The sequence below is a fragment of the Phaethon aethereus genome, assembly GCF_964289735.1.
Source record: "Phaethon aethereus genome assembly, chromosome: 1".
In the NCBI taxonomy this organism is placed as follows: Eukaryota; Metazoa; Chordata; class Aves; order Phaethontiformes; family Phaethontidae; genus Phaethon; species Phaethon aethereus.
In genome coordinates this window covers 115,092,622-115,113,850 of record NC_138575.1, presented here as the reverse complement: position 1 = coordinate 115,113,850, position 21,229 = coordinate 115,092,622, and positions in this window count along the sequence as shown.

Genomic DNA, 21,229 nt, shown 5'->3' with positions numbered 1-21,229 from the left:
TGAAAGTTAAACCACTAAAAACTCAGCTGACTAGGACATTGCTTACACTGAAGCTACTTTTGCAACCTTTCAATGACCATAAGGTCAATTTCTTGTTTTGGCAGCGTTAATTAATACTACTGCTGCCAGTGGAAGTGGCTGTAGTTAATAATGTTCCTCCTGTTTTTTCTGATTATCAAACCTGGAAGTCTTTCATTTTTCTTTCCATTACAGAAATTTTATGTCTGGACTCTCCGAAATTGCATCAAGATCACCCCTGCACTATGACTTGTCTGTCTTTTCATGAAAAGAAGGTTGCTTCTTTGGGGAAACAGGGACAGCCATGGCTGTTGACCTCTCTACAGAAAGAAAGGCAGACAACAAGATCCTAGTTCATACTAAACCAGAGACAAAAGCCAGGTCTCAGATTTATCTCTGTGGATCCAGAGGACACGCACCTTGTTGGAACAATGCGGCAACCTTGACTCCGACAGTCCTCGATCTCTGTACGATACCTCTGGTAGAGCTAACGTACTGTGTGAATTATTTTCTCATAAACCAAATCTGAATTTGAGCTTTTTATACCCTATCACTTAAACTGTCATCTGAAGAGAAGACAGTGTTTGTGTGACTTCTGTTCTGTACCATAAATTAAAACCAGACAAAACTCAGTTTCCCATAGCCAAAATGACACGCAGTATTTGTAGTACTCAACAGTAAGGAAAACTTTATTTCCTCATTTTCTCCCATCTTCTCTGATTCAGTAAATTCCATTTCTGAAGCTAATCATATTAAGTAGCTTAACTTATTATAGGCATGATGGTGCGCAAGCACACATAAGTCTAATACCCAAATTATTCTCAGGGAGACAATCCATTATGTCAGCTAGTGATCAAAGTGTCCATTTATATTCACAATGCTATATACAAAATGATTTAATTTCAACATCTATTTTCTTTTAGGCAGAAATGATTATGTGATAAACAAATCATCTGGAACAGAAAAGAGTGGTATCATTGTAAATATCTCTCCGTGTCTCAATTTACTTAATAAGGGATGTCAAAAATCTAAGAAGCTATGACCCAAAATGGTTCCCTCAGCAGCTCAAGAAAGACGGAGGACACAGGATATCTTTACTACGTTTTCAAAGGCACGTATAAAGAGGGAAGACTGTTAGAAATGATCCTGCTGTTCCCTGTCCTCCCTGAAGTTGTACTCCAAACATAGGTATTTTTATATTCTTGCTTTATACTGTAAGCCTTGTTTTAAATAAGCAGCCCAAGGAACCAGGAGCTCTTATGGCGATCCTTTGCTTTGTATCATCTCTCTAAAATAAATAATTGGGCCTCTTTTCTCAATAAGATTTCACATTTATAGCAGAAGAAGGCATCCTCTTCATGGGACGCTGCAGAATTGATTGATGATTTGGAAGTAAAGACGACAAAGTTTCTGTGAATTCTGGGAGGAAGTATTGTAAAATAACATTGGCTTTTTCTTAGCCATTTCTTGGTTAAATAAAACATCATCTCTGCTAAACACTTACAGCACTTCTTTAGTCTGATAGTCAGTATTTGCCCCCAAATCCCAGTCTCAGTGTGAAAAAGATCAGTCAGTACAGCTCACACATATGAAAATATTTTGTGGGCTTTGGTTAGTATCGTAGCGTTCACATATAGCAAAAGTTGAACATCCTTGGGATTGTTAACGTTAAACTGGAGAAGCAGCTATAGAAAGACTCATGAAAAGGCTTAAAACAATCCAAGGTGTTCTTGAGATACTGGCATTTCTAGAAAATATTGAAGGGAAGCATGTGGGTCTTTCTTCAATCCAGTCACAGATTTCATTCAAAACTTCATTTACTTTATCTCATTTGTCATCTCTGAGCACAGCCAGTATCTTTTTTGCTGGCTGCCCTTCAGTTGTAGCCAATACTGAATGTCTGAATACTGATGCAGATTTTGGGTAGCACCTGGCTGAGTCTCAGGGTGTGAAGAACCTCCTGTTTCCCCAGCATACAGCTCTCTACCGTTTGCACAACTGGATCTTCATCTTCCTTAGGAAAATCTCACTGCTCTATTTCTAGATGCTCCTGCAACAGCTCCCTTACTTCTGTTGCGGATGCCTGGCTCTCGTGGGGAGCAGCCCTGCCAGCACCAGGGCTCAACACCGGCAGTTTGGGTCCTCTTCGCCGCCTCAGCCTTTCCATCAAGGCAGTGGCCAGAAGGGCATAGAGCTTCACACCAGCCCCAGTGAACGGTTCCTGGGTATGACCATGGGAGTTAGCAGGACCAGGGAGCCCTTCGACAGCCTGCCCACAGCCAGGCTACACAGGGGAGCCGGGGCTCAGGGGGCTCAGGGTGCTCCATGGCTCCTGGCCCCAGCGCAGGGGGACAGTCATGGGTAGGTTTGATTTACTAATACACCTCCAACCTGTGTGTATTGGCTTTGCTTTCAAAAAGTACTGTGGAGAGGAAATGGCCTCAAGTTGCGCCGGGGGAGGTTTAGATTAGATATGAGGAAAAATTTCTTTACGGAGAGAGTGGTCAAACATTGGAACAGGCTGCCCAGGGAGGTGGTGGAGTCACCATCACTAGTATTCAAAAAACGTGTGGATGTGGCTCTTTGGGACATGGTTTAGTGGGCATGGTGGTGTTGGGTTAACGCTTGGACTTTATGATCTTAAAGGTCTTTTCCAACCTTAATGATTCTGTGATTCTGTGATTTTGGGTCTATAGCAGGTCCTTTCTCTGGTATATATATGCACCAAGCAAACAGGGATTTTTGTTTCTTTGTTTGAAATTCTCCACAAAATTTGAGGTTTACATACCCAGGGATGCATGATAGCAAAAACATAATTTCATACTTGGTAGCAGAATAATTGGTTCCTACCTTTTGTTCAGGGCACTGTCAATTTGCCACCTTTTTTTTTTAAGGCCAATGAAATGGCCTTCATGCAGGCAGCAAGTCACCCTGATGCCATTAAAGTAAATAAGAAAACAAATAAAAGCTACATCTGTCATGTTGCCTAAATTATATTGAAGAGAAGGGAAACCAGACCATAGAAGTGATTATGTGTACCAGGTATCTGACAGCCTATGCTGTCATTGTTCTCTGACTTAAATACTTTGCTAGAAAAAGGACAATACTGCCTATAAAAAAGAAGATTATCTGAAAAAGGAAGTATGCCCTGCTTTTTGAGGGTCTTAGACTTAGGCTTTTTTCTTCTTTTTTTTTTTTTCTCTCCTGTCTTTAAGGTAGAGAAACATGAAATTTACTGACTTTCATAGCAATAGTAAGTATTGGCACATCTCTTTTACAATATGCCTTGTTTAGGCTATCTGAGACTCTGAGCTCCTGAAGAAAAAACTACCCATTACAGGATAGCTGTTAGATAGCTGTTAAATTAGATAAATCACCTGCTGCAGACACCTTGTTCTCTTCATTGCCTGCAGCTGGATCCTAGATAAAATGTGTAGTCTAAACACCTGGGGTGGGATTCAGTTGCTTAAATATTAGTCCTCATATGATTTCAGCTTCTTCAGGTTCCTTGGAAGGGTAGTGTGGGTTTGGTGGAGGTGACTTGGGACTGATGGATCCATACACCTGAAGTAGCAGGTAGGGTAGGCTGAGGGTCCCCACATGATACTGGGTGTTTGTGGCTTTGTTATTGATTTATACCTAGAATGCTGCGGTTAGCAAAGGGGAGTATTCCTCCGGTGTCTCCCTGCATATTATTGGGGAATATGCCTTGATAAGAGATCTGCAGTTGTTGAAGTTTCAAGTGAAAGATAAGAAAAGTAATGTAAATCTCTTCTGGCTGTTTCAATGCAGAGAAAAGGCTATCATTAAGTACGTGATAAAAATAAGCTTTAAGCCACAAGGAATTACAGCAACTCCAGGAATTGTCCTTAGCGTGACCTGTAACATCCACTGAGCTCTACTGCTGAGACAGCAATGAAATCAGCTGAAGTGGGGTGGGGGAGTGTATGTATCTATAAATTGTGGTGGTTCTCTGGCACCACTGTAACTACGAGAACTCCAGGCTTGTGAAGTTCTTGAGTTTCCTGTTTCAAGAAAACAAGAAGTAGTTTTTAAGTCTGACCCTTTGCTGGGGTGGTGACACCAGTAGTATCCTGCTGATAACACTTTTGTTTCTGGAGTTCATCAGCTATATACACTTTGGCTGAGGTATCTGTTAAGGCTTATTAATTTAGTATTATTTACCCACTAGTATAGCAAGTAATTAATTTAACTTTAGACCTATCATTGCTTGCCGTGTTTTGTTTTCTAATGTGCAACAGAATCTTTTGCTTTAATGCCACAGAAATGAGACATGCTTTGTGTGTGAGCATTTATTTACATATGCATGTGAGCACGCATGTACCTTTGCGTACGAGGGTGTAAAAATCCTATAGGGAGAATGGTGGGAAGGAGGGGAATAAATGATTCCCATCACAGCAGCACAGTAATTCAAATGGACAGGAAAATGCCTACAGCTGGGAGGTGGATCACTTGCCAGCACACTCCTCAGCATGTAGGACCCAGGAGGTGACATGAAGTCTGCTCCCTCCCCAGTGCCCATGGGGAAGAAAAAGCTCAAGGAATAGGGAAAATTAAAGTTTTTTTTGTTGTCAGTACTATTTTCTATAACTTTTTTCATGCTTCTGCATTTCTGATGTTAACAATGCTAGTGATATAAATGAGAGTAGACAGAATTGGAGGGAACAAATCCAGTAACGTCTTTCACAGCATACACCTTCCTTCTTTTGTAAGCCTTCCTCCCCTTCCTTCCTTGATTCTTCAACTGCCTAGTATTGCTCCCAAATATCCTTAATACGCTCACAGCTCGTTTTTTTGTAAGTATCTACCATATGGCGCAGCTCTGACACCCTCAGCAGCTTCAGTGATGTGCCCCATTGCAGCCAGCCCCATGGGCTGCAGCAGGGGGCTGTGTGCCTAAATAGGGACGAGTCCTCAGCTGTCACCAGCTTCTGCCTTGGGGAGCTCTGAAGTGCTGGGTAATTCAGCTCCCTGTCTGATAATTGCATTTTGTTTGATATAACTTCTTAATTATACCATGAATATGTGAGGAAACTGCTCATCTGTTTAGAGTGTGGAGGTTAAAATTAAAACTGTCTCAGTTTTCTCTGTTGTTGTGTAGGTGTTGGTTCAACAAACTAATATGGAGCAGACAACTATCAACTGAGATGTCAAAAAAGGCAGTCATTACAGCAGCTGGGAAGGCTGCTATTGACTTTATTGCTGAAGGGAGTGTTTGCTTAGTCTGTGCCTGCAGGTAACAATGAATCTATTAAAAATAAACTCTGGATTCATTTCCTGGCACTTCACATTTCTTGAATGCCTGATCTCTCTGTAGTAAATGGAGTTGTTCGGGTTTCAGGAATGAGACATGAACAGGTCTCCGAAGATGTTTATTAACAACAGCAATGAGAGAACCCTTGCCTTTTCCACTCATTCTTCTGATCAGCCAGGAGCTGGTGTAAAGATTTCGAATCTGCCATGTTTCAGGAAGCCAGTTATTGCATGGTGACTGACACTTTGGTGTCATATGTTTGGTGTGTATATTGGGTTAAGAGGAACAATGACTACTTGGGTTTAACCTTTCAACCTTATTCTAGAGGCAATAGCATGTTAATTCAAGTAGAAAAGATGTGGATGATAATTTTATTCACCTGCTCAGGGGAAGAAACATTGCTATTCCGCTGGGAGGCTTACCCATGAATAAAAAAAAGAGCAATACAATAATTGTTGGTGTATTTTGGGGCATCACCTGGAAGGTAAATAGGAGATATCCTTGCGTCAACTGCCACTCATCAACACCGGTTTCATTTATGTTTACCCGTGGTTTGTATTTTATTTCATGTAAGAATGAGATCTAGTTATAAAATCAGTTATGAGAAATACCAAGTATTTCATTAGAGATGACAGATGTTCTCAATATAAGTTGTCTTATAACTAGCCAAACCTCTCGTTGCTAAAACACCTCAAAAGTACCACACTGTGCTACAGTGCATTTTAAGACCGTATCTTTCCTCTCATTCTTGACAAAAAGCTGTTTGTCCAGACAGTTCTTCTAAATGGCTGCTGGAATACATGAGTTTGGGATATTGCTTGTATTAACAGAAGATAAATCTTCCAGAGACATGAAGTTCATGCTTATTGAGTTTCCTGTACTGGTCGGGAATCAGTGGCTGTTCCGGAAAGTGTGCGAGCAGCCAAGAGTATCTGTCTTATTACTGTCATAGTGCTGCCAGTGGCCTGAAGTGCAGAGGTGCAGGGTCATGGTCTTGTGGACTGAGGAGGAGGGTGGCAGCCCCTACGGAGGTGCTCTTGCCCACTGGAGCCCTGTTTCAAGTCGCCCCTGCTGCTTGCTGGAGAAGCAGCCAGAAGTGTGACTCGGGTCCTGCAGGCTTTCTCCTTTGGCTGCCTCCCCTGCCCCTCCCAGGGCTGCTGTACCTCCTGACATCTTGTCTTGGAAGCGGAAGATAAGCAGCCAGTATGCTGGTTCGAGGGACTTTGCTGGGAAATATTCTGAGCCATTATCTATATAGAGAGAAGCATCTACTTAAAGTATATGCTTGCATGTTGACCTGGCACTGTGGAAGGTTTCCCTAATTTTTCTTCCCCTCCAACCACCAAGACATTTCCCTATCCAATCCTCTAGTAGGATAGTCATTAAAGAAAATGACACATTACATCCAAGATAAGAAATTGCTCAAAATAATCTTGGAGGCTGGATCTTCCAGAAGCAGATTAAAAGCAGGAGTTTAATTTAGACAATCTGAGTCCATCTTGGAGGACAGATATATTTCTAGAGATAACAGTTTGCCTTTGAATACTCCCAAGATCAAGCTTTGGCAACATTGTGATCGTATCCCTTAACCTCGGTGTAACTCTTCACTCAGGAATGAATGCTAGTATTTTATTTGCTGCCAAGCTTTCTGTTGCTGGAAAGGAGATGGTGAAGCTTGCTGTTGTAACATCTGTATTCTGAGTTAAAGCACTGAGCAAATGGGGCTGAAATTTAGCATAGCATATGTGAAGTTTATTTTTATATACTATTGAGCTGTTACCTCAGGCATTGACTGATGCTAGATGCTGTCTTTAGGAATAATAAAAGATGCCTAATTAATGGCTGATTTGCTTTCTCTTTCATTCTGTGTATTACAGTGCTATATTAAATCTATTTCATGTTAATCCATTTAGGATATTCTTAGTGTATGCAAGAATTTGGTTCTGTCTGTCCACCACTGTGACCTTTCTTATTTTATTTTGATCAACCTTGATAGTAGGAGTTTGATGTGTTAATATATTTTTAACTAGAGGCAAATTAAGACTATGTTGATGTGGTGGTAAAGCTGTGCTCTGCAGCTCACCCTCAAGCCTTACTGTCCAAGCAAAATGGGGAGTTGAAGGAAGGTGAAGGAGCACAAAGAGGTGGTTTTCCTTGTCCTCATGAACACACTGGACTCTTCTCAGTGATCTACACTGAAGTCTAACACGCATGATGAACATGTGGGGTGTGTATCCAAACCTAGAGCTCAGCAGTTGCTCCTGGTCCCTCCAACCTGGACATAGTTCCAGCTGGTAGGTCCTGTAGATTGATGGGTTCCATTGGTCCATATGCATGTAAGTGTATTTAATACTGTTTTGAGACATTCTTCTCTTGAGATGCACAATCATCCCCTCCCCAGATAAGAGCAAGAGCTTTTACACCTGATCCCCAGGTGTAAGAAATCAGGAAAGGAAGGCAATAGACCAGCATTGATGAGTTGAGACCTGGTGGTCAAACTCAAGGGCAAGAAGGAAATGCACAGGGGGTGGAAGCAGTGACAGGTAGCCTGGGATGAGTACATGGATGTTGCCTGATTGTGTAGGGATGGGATCAGGAAGGCTGAGGAGACCCCAGTTTGACCTGAACTGGGCAAGGGATGCAAAGAATAAGGAGAGCTTCTACAAGTATGTCAGCCAGAAAAGGAAGGCCAAAGAAAGTATACCCACCTCTGACAAGCAAGACTGGCAAGCTGGCAACAATGGATGAGGAGAAGGCTGAGGTACTCAACTTTGCCTCGGTCTTCACTGTCAGTCTCTCTTCCCACACCTCTGAAGGGGATGGACTGCAAGATGGGGACTGGAGGAACAGAGTCCCTCCCACTGTAAGAGGAGATCAGGTTTGAGACCACCTGAAGATCCTGAACATACACAAGTCTATGGGACCCGATGAGATGCATCCCAGAGTCCTGAGGGAATTGGCTGATGTAGCTGCCAAGCCACTCTCCATGATATTTGAAAAGTCCTGGCTCCTGGCAGTCAGGTGAAGTCCCTGGAGACTGGAAAAAGGGAAACACTGCACCCATTTTTAAAAAAGGTAGCAAGGAAGACCCTGGGAACTACCAGCCTTTCAGCCTCGCCTCCGTGTCTGGGAAGATCATGGAAGAGATCTTCCTAGAAGCTATGCTAAGGCACATGGGGACAAGGAGATGATTTGAGACAGTCAGCACGGTTTCACCAAGGGTAATTTCTGCCTGACCAACTTAGTGGCCTTCTGTGATGGAGTGACTATATCAGTGGACAAGGGTAGAGCTATGGATATCATCTATCTGGACTTCTGTAAGGCCTTTGACAGTCGTGTGTGTGTGTGTGTGTGTGTCCCAATCCAGGAGGAAACAGTTAAGGACCTGCTATGCCACCTGGATACCCACAAGTCTATGGGGCTGGACAGGATCCACCTGAGAGTACTGAGGGAGCTGGCAGAGGAGCTTGCCAAGCCACTCTTCATCATTTATCAGCAGTCCTGGTTAACAGGGGAGGTCCCAGAAGACTGGAGGCTTGCCAGTGTGACACCCATCTACAAGAAGGGCTGGAAGGAGGATCCTGGGAACTACAGGCCTGTCAGCCTGACCTCCGTACCGGGGAAGATTGTGGAGAGGTCCATCATGAGGGTGCTCACAGGGCATGTGCTTGACAACCAAGGGATCAGGCCCAGCCAGCATGGGTTCATGAAAGGCAGATCCTGCCTGACCAACCTAATCTCCCTCTGTGATGAGGTGACTCTACTAGTGAAGGAGGGAAAGACTGTGGATGTTGTCTCCCTGGACTTTAGTAAAGCCTTTGACAGCGTCTCCCACAGCATTCTCCTGGAGAAACTGGTGGCTCGTGGCTTAGACAGGTTTACTCTTTGCTGGGTAAAGAACTGGCTGGATGGCCGAGCTCAGAGAGTTGTGGTGAATGGTGTTAAAGCCGGCTGGCGGCCGGTCATCAAGCGGTGTTCCCCAGGGCTCGGTTCTAGGGCCGGTCTTGTTCAATATCTTTATAGATGATCTGGATGAGGGGATCAAGTGCTCCCTCAGTAAATTTGCAGATGACACCAAGTTGGGTGTGAGTGTTGATCTGCTGGAGGGTAGGAGGGCTCTGCAGAGGGATCTGGACAGGCTGGATCGATGGACTGAGGTCAACTGCATGAGGTTTAATAAGGCCAAGTGTCAGGTCCTGCACTTGGGTCACAACAACCCCATGCAATGCTACAGGCTTGGGGAGGAGTGGCTAGAGAGCTGCCTGGTGGAAAAGGACCTGGGGGTGCTAGTTGACAGGTGGCTGAACATGATCCAGCAGTGTGCCCAGGTGGCCAAGAAGGCCAACAGCGTCCTGGCCTGTATGAGGAATAGTGTGGCCAGCAGGAGTAGGGAAGTGATTGTGCCCCTGTGCTCGGCACTGGTGAGGCCGCACCTTGAGTACTGTGTTCAGTTTTGGGCCCCTCACTGCAAGAAGGGTGCTGAGGTGCTGGAGTGTGTCCAGAGAAGGGCAATGAAGCTGGTGAGGGGTCTGGAGCACAAGTCTTATGAGGAGCGGCTGAGGGAACTGGGGTTGTTTAGTCTGGAGAAGAGGAGACTGAGGGGAGACCTTATTGCTCTCTACAACTACCTGAAAGGAGGTTGTGGTGAGGTGTGGGTTGGTTTCTTTTCCCAAGTAACTAGTGACAGGACGAGAGGAAATGGTCTCAAGTTGCGCCAGGGAAGATTTAGACTAGATATCAGGAAAATTTTCTTTACTGAGGGGGTGATCAAACATTGGAACAGGCTGCCCAGGGAGGTGGTGGAGTCGCCATCTCTGGAAGTATTCAAAAAATGTGGCAGTTCAGGATATGGTTTAGTGGGCATGGTGGTGTTGGGTTGATGGTTGGATTTGATGATCTTGAAGGTCCTTTCCAACCTTAATGATTCTGTGATCCTTCTCTCAATTTTCGAGAGATGGATGTGATGGGTGAACTGTTTGGTGGATGAGGAATTGGTTGGATTGTCAGATCCAGAGGGTGCTGGTCAATGGCTTAATGTCCAGATGGAGATTGGTCACAAGAGGTGTTGTTCAGGAGTCTGTATCAGGACAAGTACTCTTTAATATTTTCATCAATGACATAGTGGAATTGAGTGCACTCTCAGCAAGTTTGCAGATGACACCAAGCTGAGTGGTGTGGTTGACACACCTGAGGATGCCATCCAGAGGGACCTGGACAAGCTCGAGGAATGGGTCTGTGTGAACCTCATGAGGTTCAACAAGGCCAAATGCAGGGTCCTGCACTTGGGTCAAGGCAACCCCTGATATCAGTACAGGCTGGGGGGATGAAGGGATTGAGAGCAGCCCTGCTGAGGAGGACTTGGGGGTACTGGTGGGTGAAAAGCTGGACATGAGCCGGCAATGTGCACTCACAGCCCAGGCGGCCAACTATCCTGGGCCGCATCCAGAGAAGCGCGGCCAGCAGGTTGAGGGAGGTGATTCTGCCCCTCTCCTCTGCTGTGGTCAGACCCCACCTGGAGTCCTCTGTCCAGCTCTGGAGCCCTCAGCAGAGGAAAGACATGGACCTGTTGGAGCAGGTCCAGAGGAGGGCCACCAAAATGATCAGAGAGGTGGAACACCTCTCCTGTGAAGAAAGGCAGAGAGAGTTGGGGTTGTTCAGCCTGGAGAAGAGAAGGCTCTGGGGAGACCTTATTGCAGCCTTCCAGTACTTAAAGGGGACCTTATAAGAAAGGTGGGGACAGACTTTTCAGCAGGGCCTGTAGTGATAGGACAAGGGGTTATGGTTTTAAACTGAAAGAGGGTAGATTTAGGCTAGGTATAAGGAAGAAACTTTTCGCAATGAGGGTGGTGAAACCCTAGCACAGGTGTGGTAGAGGTGGTAGATGCACCATCCCTGGCAACATTCCAGGTCAGGCTGGATGGGGCTCTGAGCAACCTGATCAAGTTGGAGATGTCCCTGCTCACTTCAGGGGTGTTGGACTAGATGACCTTTAAGGGTCCCTTCCAACCCAAATTATTGTATGATTCTACACAGGTTGTATGGATGATGTTAAAAGGCCAAAATACAGAGAATACACTTGGTGTTCTGTGAAAGTCAGAAATACAAAATAGACAAACACTGCCTGTAAAGAGACTGAAGCTAGAATAACTTGTTCATAATTGTCAGTTTGATTTTTAAAAAGCGAATTGGCCAATCCTTGATTCTTACCCTGGATGTTTTTTGGGGTTTCCACAAGCTCAGAGTAATCATTATATCTGTTTATATTTTTCCATTTTAAGTTTACATCATACCATATGGACAAGAAATACAAGCTGGCTTTAATATTATGTACTAGAGTGTTTTCCTTTGGCAAGAAGAAAAATGGGTTTTGTGTTAAATTTTACAAACATGAAGTCAGCATGATAACAGGAACAGCATCACCCGAGACTTGTCAGCAGCAGTGTCTTGGAGAATGAAAAGAGTATGATAGGTGAAACTCAGAAGATAAAAGCAGTTATAATGATGTTTGAGGTTTTGTTTTACAGGCAGGGAAGAGGCAGAGCTGCTGGTTTTAATTCATCCCTAAAAGATAAAATGTAGTAAATGTAAAAAGGGGGTGGCTAGACAACTCTAAGGAGAATAATGTGTAAGTGTTGAAATACAGTGAGTATTGTGGGGAAAACAAACAGAATCTTAGGAATAAATCCAGGACACCAATTTATTTTTATTATCTTCCAGGGAATCCTAAGACAGTCCAGCTCTTAGTGTGTTTTGCCCCACATCCAGCTGACTTCTGCTGTGTGTGTCCCAGTCTTGCCAAGTGGAAATGCAGGATTGCTGGTAACAGCCTGTAAAGCTCCCCATCACCTCCTGTTCATGGCCACTTGAAATGTTGTGCTACACGTTCACTGCTGTCCCTTTGGCTAATACCATGAGGAGCAGCTCTACTGAAATAGGCATAAACAACTACAAATTGACTTTCAAGTGATTGTCAGACACCTGGAGACCCACAGTTTCTGTTTAATGGAAGCACAAAGCCAACTCTGCAAAACCCTGAAGGCAGCCAGAGCTACACATGTGACTGATGTAGCTGTTCCGTTGAGATACAGAAACACCGTGTTCGGAGCCAGGCTTGCCGTCAAACTCACAGCAGAGCTCAGTGTTTCAGAATTATTAAATACTCCAAATTATCCTTCTGAAGGGATATTTTTATCTTCACAGAGAAGGGAACCTCTTACCTTCATTATAAGATGTTATAAATAGCTCTCCAGAAAAATGAACCTTTCCTACATCCATGAAATATAATAAATGTAATATTTTAATCTTTTTGACACAGTGCGACTTCAGCCACTGATTGGATCTGTGTCCTGCATATGCACGCTTAGAACACGGTGACAGAGATGGACATGCTTTCACAGCTGAAATGATATCAAACTTTCTTAACACTGAATTCTTTAAGTGTACGGTGCAATAAGCTTTTATTTGGTTTATCTTAATTGTTAAACCACACAGATACAAAATGTGTGCCAATATCTTGCCTTATTCCTTATTCCTTTTTATTTTTAAATAAAAAGGAACATTATGTCTTTTGGAACATTAATCTTCCCACTGACCATGTCTGCAGCTTTCTTCCTGAGCTCAGCAGGAAAGTGAGATGCCTGATGAAGGCCTTGCAGGATCCAAAACTGCATGTTTGGAAAAAGTCAGTCTTACTGAGGGCTTTCTCTCATGAATTCTCATGGCAAATAAAATGATTGTGGGAGAAAGGGGAAAAACACTGAGGGCCTGGAAAACAACAATATCATACTCCTGCTTTTCCAGCAGTGCTCATAAAACTGAAGAGAGGAGGAAGCCTATAAAACAACACCTAAAAGAAGTGTTAACTCTTCTTACATGTTTTTTTTAAATTAACCTATTGGATTATTTTCCCAAATAGCAACGTAAAAAAGGTTCAATGCTAAACAGTCTTGCAAAAGCTGATGCGATTTTTATATACCACTTTATACCTGATATTTTGCACAGAAAACCTACTCTTTAAATTCAAGAAAATGCTTTGCATTTAGAGGTTCTGATTTGTTGATACCCCCTTGCTAAGGAGCAAAGACTTCTCAAGCCACTATGTTGTTCGAAAAACAAAATCCACTTTAATTTGGAATGAGGGTGAATGTATAGTCTTGTCACTAGTCTAGCTGGACTGGCTTCAAATCCTACTTTAACCTGATCCATGGCAGTTTGCTCTCATAGCCTCAGATACCAGCTATTTCTAGAAGTGATCAGGCAAGAATGTTTTCTTTGGGAAGGTATTGTACTTAACGGTCTGAAAGTTATTCCTTCAAATATGTATACTCGGCCTCCTAAAAGAGTATGTTAAAGGATGTAAGGTACCCATAATAGTGTTGTTGTTTCTTAGTGTTTGTTTCTCTTAGCCTAACTATGAACTCTTGACAAGCTGCAACAAAGAAAAACCTGATCTGCATGGAATTAGGGCTGACACAAGCTGGGTACTGTTGCTGGATACTTTCGAGGGAGGAAAAAGTCCTGCTACCTACTTTCAGCTTGCATGGACTAGCTCACCACGCACATGTATCTTCTGTTCCATGACCACTGCATACCTGAAAAAAACACTTTAGTTTTTCAGTACGTTTGAGGTGGGGATTCTTGACAGCTTGTATTGAGGATAGCTGAAGAACCGAGAGGATATATGACTTAATGCTCCTGGGAATCTGTACTAGCCAGCAAAAGGAAGATCTCCAGACTTGTAATCCTGTACCTTAAGAGAAACCTGACTGAGCTTTTATGAGTGTTACTTCAGTGACTTTGTGACACTTCAGTAAAGTACTTTTCTCTTTCTGGGCAGTTCTGCAGGATGTTCCTATTTGTGTGAGGCTTTCACAGGACAGACCCTGTATTAACACATGAGTATGGAGTTAGGCTGGTTCTGATGCTGTCCTAGTCTATACTAAGTACAAAGTGGGGTGAAACCCTGGCTGTCCAAATAAAATCCTGCTCCAACCCAAAAAAAACTTTCACTGACTTTTCTGGAGTCAAGTGTTTCACACAAAAATATTTTAGTTCCCCTACAGCTAGATTAACAGGACATTGTGCAAGGGTCATAAGGCTTCCAAAATCCATAGGTGTTCTAAGTAGCAATAATGGTTAGATGATCTTGAGTTACTATTTACTTGTAAATCCGTATGGAATCCACAACATTCTGTGGTATATCTGTGATATACAAATGCTCAGCCTATGTAGTTTTTCTTTGCCAATAGTTGCCATATAAGCATTGCTCACGTCTCTCTCTGATTCTGTGATTTCTCCCATGCCTAAGAAAACAGTGGTCATTAAAAACTGAACTGCAAATCATGCTATACTCTTGCGAGAAAACTTGATGGAGAAAATGGAGTAGCAGATCTCACTAAAATTTCAAGACAGAGCTGTGTCTTGCAAGAGTGAGTTGTTGGAAGATTTACCTAAATTAAATCCAACGTAAAAAGCGGATTATTGAGGAATGCTACTTTCTGCTGGCAAGCAAAGCTGCTTCAGCATGTGGCCTGATAGAAGTAAGAAATGAGAGAATCATGAAAGCTTCAGAGAAGGAATTTTAGTTTGGGCTTTGGGGTGGGGGCTGGGGAGGAGAGCCTAAAGCACATGGAAGAGCTGATCTAGAACAAGAGTGTATTGTAGCAGTGTGTAATCTCTGCCCTGCTCATATACTATATCTTTTTCCCTATAAATTATGTCGCTAGTCCTAAAAGACAAGGATGTGAACAGTGTCCCTGAGGGGCAGTCAGGGACAGCTAGAAGAAGCTCCAGCCTTTCCTTTGCCCCTGCAGAGCCTCAGCTTCCTCTGACACCCAGAGGTCTGGGGACTGAAGAGTAACTCTGTTGGTCAGGCTCCAGCTAGAACACCAAGATCCTCTGCAGCCCTCACCTGCTGCTCAGAGGGACCTCCTGCATGGCCCATCAGCATGTTCATAAGAGATTTTGTGCACCATTTATTTCCTGATTAGATGTGTTCAAGAGCTTCACTGTAACTCCCAAAGGTGCTGCCACGCAGCCAAATATAATGTGAGGCCAGAAGAATGCTGCTAGCTTGTCAAAAACAAGGGAAGATGGACTCTGAATTGCCAGAGGGAGAGCTCCTGGCTGCTGAGGTGGTTCTTGCTGACGGGACGTTTGTCACAGGCTTCATCCATTCTTCCTGGGGAACGCTCAGGTTGCACTTGGGACGGCGCGCTGGGACGCTGCTGGCTGTTGATGCCTGGCCTGCCACCGCCCTGCAGCAATCGTGGTTAATCCATCGCTTGAAGATGGGGATGAAAACTGACTGGAGCCCACAAATACAGAGAACCTGCATGATCAGCCTCTTTATGCTGGCTTTGGGAGCCTGTGGTTTTTTTATCTGCTGTGATAGCAGCTCATCTTTGACAGATGTATACTGGAAATGGAAGCATGATAAAGGAGACAGGATGTAGCCAGAGGTGATAAAGGGCTTTATTTATTTCTCATCGGGTCTTATTTCATGAAGAATTTAATCTTCTCTTAAAATAGTTATATAAAAATGGAGAAAACCAGCCTATGCACTGCCTACAATTTTAAAAGGACTAGAAGGGCTAACTTTTTTTTTTTCAGCGCTTTCCCTTGCTACCCTTCAGCTGCTGGTGCACTGCTCACCTTTCTCATGCTGAAATCTAGAGCAGAATTTCTAGGCCAAGTTGGCCACTGTGTTTCCCTAAGTGCCCTTTGCTAATCAAAGGCAATTTCAACGTTAGAAGGGATTCACTGATAATTGGTTAAATTCTTTTTGCAGTCAGTTGGTGTTCTGCAGGCTCATTCTCATGAGGTTGAGGAAAGCTTACTAAAAATGGAAATGCCAGACTTTTTGCAAAGCTTATTTGTTCTTTTCTCTAAAAACAATTTATCCTAATCCCGGAGCAGAAAACGCAACTTTTATGCAGAAGGAAGGTAACTTATGTTGAATCTTTAATGCTCAGTAACCAGATTCCTGATATTTGATGATGGGATTATGTACCAAGGGTATTTCCAAGTTAAACCAAGAAAATTTCAGTGATGAATTTCCTTTTCTTCCTTCAGCTAACACTTTTGTCACAGAAGTGATTTCCAGTATATCTGACTGCACAAAGGAACTAGGACTGTTCCACTACTATTTTAGCTGATTATTTAAACCATGTGAGAATTTATGGAAATAAACCAAAGAATTACAAGGTTATGATGTTTGTACGTAGTCTTGGCTTAACATATGTAGCTTTGAGAGATTGTAATTTGCTGATTTTTATTAAAACCATTGCTTTAATCATTTTCAAGTTATAAAATGGTAGCACTAGAAAAAAAACTAAAAGGTTAAAAGGGTGTGTTTTCTGACTGCATAAAGACCTACAATACGTTTTTAACTTTTAGAAAATAATTAAGGAAAAAAAAGGTTTGCAACTTGCCTTTAAAACATCAAGCTGCTATGATTCTCATTGGGATGGATGTTTCTGGGACAGCAGAACAGTGAAACTGGCCTAAGGGAATATTTGACTATTCTTATGAAGACCTACTACACTTGGCTTCATGATGTGAAAATCACACTTACTTCGTAAGTGAAGCTCATTAAATTTTTTCCTCTTTTTTTCATGAAACATAAGCATTAAGTCTTTTTTTAAAAGGAACTGTTTGCTTGAATGAGTTCAAGTGAACTATTTTTAATTTTTTAATTCTGTTCAGTGCTTGCAGACCTCAGGCTGCAGGGAATTGTTATTTGGTGCTTTAAATTGAGCTGTGGAGGTTGGCTGTGATTGATCTCAAAATTTTCCCCTTGTTTCCTGACTGACCACACAATGTGATTTTGATTCTTTTGCCAGCTGCTTGAGTAGTGAATCCTGTAATTATGACGAGGGTGCTGCCGCTGTGTTTCTCTTGGGGAGAGTATGAGACGATTAGGAATTCTTTTAAAATTGAAAATTCCTTCTTTTGAACTCCCCTGGGTCTTGCTTCTGTGCAGGTTAGGCTGCTTTAAGACTCTTGGTTTGGGTGCAAGTTTAAAATGTAAGCAGGAGTCTCATCACATTCAGATGAAGGTGTTGGTGTGTGTGCATGGGTGCTCAGAGAAATCCCCTGCTGTTTCAGGGAGCTGCTGCGGAGTTTCGGCAGGAGGCCTGGCCTGAGTGACCCCCCAGCCATGGTCCTCCCCTGCTGAGAAACCCCTGCTGCTCGAGTCTGGCCTTGATTTTTTGCAAGCAGCGTAGGCAATTTATTCATAACAAAACTGACCATTTTTCACTGTTCATAGGAGGTAAGTCAGGAGGAGAGAAACAGCAAAAAATGTCACCCATATGCAGATTCTCAGACTTCCCTAATTTCTCAGGAGTTAAGTCCACCAGGAAAAATTGGCAAACCTTTTCTCACATACCTCAGCAAAAATACTCTTCAGCAGAGCTTATGCTGGAAAGTGCCCACAACGACTCCTGATCCTCGGATTACATTGACTAGATTAAATGCACCCTCAGTCATCTAATCTTACACAATGCGGTGAGGTGAAGACAGTGTCAAGCACAGGGGTTTACTCTTACGGCACAGTCATGAGTCTAACTCCAGAAACTACGAGAAGTGAATGTGATCCTCCATCATCTCAGGAGCAGAGGATACCAAGTACTGAAGTCACAATAGTGAAACAAGGACTATGAAAGCACAATTTTCAGTGCCAGGTTTGTACTCTGAAACTTAGTAACTTGTTTCTGTCTTCTAGAAATAGGCTTTTGTCTTTCAAAAACTTTAATTTAAATGGTGGACATTATGCTCTTCTAACAGGTAAAGCACAGAGCATGAGCTATTGCATCTGTCAGCAAACCATGGTTATTTCTATTTTACCACAGAAAACCGTTGTCTCAACTTTTGGTCTTGGTGACCTTTGGTAGTATTTCTGCAAGGCTATATGTTTAGAAAACAATTTTGTGAGGCATGATACAGCTTAACACTACTGAGATTTTCTCCAAGTATATTTCACATTGACGTGGTTTTTAAGTCTTTATTGTGAATTTGTTACTGGTTTACTCTTTTGGGCTGCTTTGATAGCCCTGTGTTCTTTTAGAGTGAGCACTCAATGGAATTGAAGAGCAAATAAAAATAAGTATCACACATCAGGTGTTCTCATAAAACCACCCCAAACTTGTTCTGCCTGCTAACCAAATAAACAAAGGAGTGTCACATTAACTTCTTAAAGCAGTAGATTTTCTTGTGGGCTTTGCCTATTTTATTCTACCCTCGCACATGGATTACTGAGATTTATTCCAAGCTGTATTGATTTGCAGAGCAGTATTTGAACTGCCACCCCTTGAAAATTGCTGTATCTGGTAGAATGGTGTCAGTGTTAGGCTGCCGTAAGAAATGTAAAGAGGAAGGAAACAGCCATGCAAACAAAGTGTTACAAACTTCTTATATATAGTAACAGCTTCCAGTTTCATTAATATTGTTAGATATTGCTGACCTCCTCTATAGTCACCAGCTATTCAGCTGAGGAAGCTGGGCATGCACAACAGCACAGCTGAGGCCAAATTTTAGCCTTATGTTGATGCAACCTCACGGACTTAACTAGATATGACTGAGAACAGCATGTGGCCAGCTAGATGACTCAGAAGACAGGTCAGGCCCATTCTTTCAATGGATGATTGTAGACCTCTCCCTTCAGAAGCTGCTTGTGCGTTATAAACGGAAGAAAGGAAGAAACGTCTGTGTAGCCACGATTCAGGGATGTGAAATCCAGAGGGGGACAGAACTCAGACACACAAAGGTTTTCTGTTCTGATCTTTAGGCCACCTTTTGAAGTCTCTGAATTGCAAACAGAGCAACTTATACTGGGTCAGGAAATGATGCACCTACCCTCACTTCATGGAGGCTGTTCAGGCCTGAAGCAGTTCACATGAAGGTTTTGCCCAAACACATCATGTTGCTATCTGCAGTAGAGGAAGTTCAGAGGCCTCATGAGCAACTTATCCTGCCCTGTATGAAGAAAAAATGGAAACCTATAAGAGAAGGGTGTTGTGGGCAGTGGGGGGCACCCACGTCACCCACCATTGCAACATGAGAGAGACTCTACTTCCAAGGCAGGGCTGCCTTCTACCATTGGTAGATTTGGTGCTTAGCTCTGGATCCTGCTCTAGATAATAAGCCCCTAAAACCTGTGGGTATGGACATAGATGCTGGGTTTAATCAATGATAGGTGATTAAAAACAAAGGCAATATAGCTCAGTAGTCCATTAGAGATTTCTGCTCCTCTATGGCTTGCAAAATATTTCAGTGTTACAACCTGAGTATTACAGGGCAGTGAAACTGGGGTTGGGTTAGAGTAAAAACTCAAGAATGTTAAAAAGCAGATATTTTTATATAGAAGTGTATAGGTACAGAATGGAATATACAAAGACTCTATGTGAAAATTTGTTTGCAGCACTGTGCTCTTCATACACCTGCTTGGGTTCTCAGTTTAAGCCTTCCAAGTTAAAGATGACACAGTGATTGTAAAAGACATGCTGTGTTTTGCATCATCATTTATCATTGTGGATTTCCTTCCATCTCTAAACTGCAATTAAATGTTCCTATCATCCTGTAAATTAGCCTTTCTCTTTTAAACATCACATTTGCAACTCCATGTTCATATAATCCCCTAATTATGTAACTATTTTCATTTCAGCACTGATTCAGCAATGTACTTAAGCATATGAATAATCTCTTTGAACCCAATGGGACTCCTCATATGCTTAAAATTAGGCATGGTTTAATTACTTCGCTAAATCAGCAGCTATACTGGTATACAGAAAAGGGGATAAAGGAGATGGCTTGCATCTACTGTAAACACTGTTAATGGACTGGACATTTCTAAACTCTAATTTTCCATTACTACTTTAAATGTTTTCAGCTGAATCACACTATTGGAGACACCGTATGTGAGGTATTCAGATTGAATCACATCTTTTAAAACTACATTTTCTCCAGAGGCAAAGCAGTTTTAAGAGGCTTAAACCCACCCTTCCCCTTTGTGCTCTCTTGAAGCTGACTGCCCTTTCAGCGTGCCATTGCAACTGGCTGCAGACCAGCACCAGAGAGGGCTTTTTTTTCCGTAAAAAGTGGATTGTTGTGCTTCTCAGGATTACAAAATGATCTCATATTGCATAGGTATATCTGAGATGGTGATAAACCATGATGCATGAACAGGAACTGATGGTGGAGATGGGAAGACTTTGGGGCCACCTCAGTCCACTACACTACTGAAGAAAATATAAATATATATCCCTCTTTACATCCTGAGAAATCTCTGCTGTGGTCTTCTATTCTAAAATTGCATCTCATCTAAGAACTATAATGTTAACAGTTTTAACCAAAGCATATCCATGAGGTCTCTAATTTTTACCTTATGCTATATGAACTAGGAAACTTGAAGCACAGCCACTGAGTTGAAATTACAGGTCTTCTATATTCAGAAGAAATGGGACAGCAAGAAGTACTCTTGAAGAAAGCGGGAACATAAAAGAACCAAACGAAACATCGCAGACTGCCTTTTGTAGTAGAATATGAAAGTCTGTACCAAGTATCTCCAATTTTTACATCAGGAAACAGAGGCAAACAGACCAAGTTCTTCAAAGTACAAACGAACGGCTTCTATGAGGCCCAATAATTGTGATAATTTTAAAGAATTTTTCTTACTGTCGTAATGTCTTCTACCATAGAAGAGCTTTCAGAGAGCAATGGTCTTACTCTGACTCAAAACAGGACTGATTAGGTTTGATATCTTTGGTACTTACACATTGATTACTTTAGAAAAATATCAACACACAAGGGCAACAGGGCAGGCAAGAACAGCATTCTGTCCCAAAATCAGAATTTAATCTTGGCACACAAGAAGCACAAAAAGTGTGAAAATATGCTTAAAGACTGTTTTAGAGACACAGAATCCATACAGCAGTT